At 54.6% G+C, this 1,293-nt stretch overlaps 1 protein-coding gene across 1 annotated transcript in view; it reads left to right on the plus strand.

Annotated features, from left to right (window-relative positions):
* The window catches only part of LOC104628233 (multiple epidermal growth factor-like domains protein 11), a gene marked incomplete at its 5' end in the record, with an annotated part of 188,795 nt that overhangs the window by 186,769 nt on the left and 733 nt on the right, over positions 1–1,293 (plus strand). The window lies entirely within an intron of this gene.

Raw genomic sequence — 1,293 nt, forward strand, 5'->3', positions numbered from 1 at the left:
ACCGGCAGGCCGGTGCCCTCCCAGCCACTGCTCTTGGGCAGCGGTCGCTCTGGAAATATTGCAGACGACCGGCTTTATCCACTTTCTCTCTGCTCTGGGCATGTCCTTGAGGAGAGCGGCCGGAGCAATGAGCTGGGGACACGTTGCCTTAGTGGGAATATACAGAGGCAGAAAATGGGAAGGAGCGGGACGAGGCGCTGCGTACAGCTATCGCTGTGGGATGCAGGGATCGCAGGGCCGCCGCGGACCACTGGGATCGTCTGGCTTCACCCCCCGCACAGCACAGGGCGCGGAAGCGCCGGCAGTTAGTGCCTGTTCCGAGGCGGGTGCTGGTGGCTCAGCAGCAGGGTCTCTTTCACCCAGAGCCTGGCTTTCGGGTGGATTTGAAATGGGCTGCTTGGAGCGTGCTGGCACTAACCTACCTTTGTCTGCGTGCGCCTGTGTGTATACTTTTATATATATATGTTTATATATATACACACACATCTATGTGTGTGTGTGATCGGTGTATTGGCGCTACTGTGTGTCCTGAATCTTTCCTCCAGGCTGGAGTTCAGCCCGTTTGGAGCACGGTTACGTGTTTTGCAAATGATAAAACCTCTTTGTGCAAAAGCTTCACCTGAATTGCTCTAAAAATACCGTGCAGCTGCCTGTGGAGATTCCCAACATTGTGTGTGTGTGCGCGTGCGCACGTGTGTGCGCGCAGCCTTTTCTGCCTGTGCTGTCTCCTGTCTCTCTGTGCAGTGCTCACACCTTTGGTTTCTCCTGTGTCTGTTTAAGCCAGGGCAGATTATATTTGGTGCGAAAACGCATCACACCACTTTCTGCATTCTGAACCAACTGGAATTCCATCAGCAGGATTCGGTCAGTGCGGGCAAGGTTTTGCTTCTGGTTGTTACAAATCTTCACCCAAATGAAGCCCAGTTTCTGTCGTTAGAGAAAAGCTCCCAAATGTCAATGTGCAGTTTGTCATGTACAGTGTAGTTGTCCTAAATGTGATACTGCTGGTGGAGAGGAGTATTTGCAGACGCTTTCCCCAGAGGGAAGGGAGAGGCTGCAGAGTGCTGCAGCTTTATCCTCCGTGACCAGCTCTGGGGAAGCTCGCAGGGCAGCGTCCGGTGGGCTGGGAGGATTCTGCTGGTCCCCATTTATAGAGGAGCCTTTGCCAGAGGAGATTTCCCGGCCATAAGCCCTCCCCAGTGCGGTCACTACCTAAACCAAGGAGCGGAGGAGCTGCGTGGCTGCCCAGCCCCATGCCCTCCTCCCCTCTCTAGGTCCATCGTTTCTCCTTCC

Source organism: Phaethon lepturus, unplaced genomic scaffold (genome assembly GCF_000687285.1).
Source record: "Phaethon lepturus isolate BGI_N335 unplaced genomic scaffold, ASM68728v1 scaffold7591, whole genome shotgun sequence".
Taxonomy (NCBI): Eukaryota; Metazoa; Chordata; class Aves; order Phaethontiformes; family Phaethontidae; genus Phaethon; species Phaethon lepturus.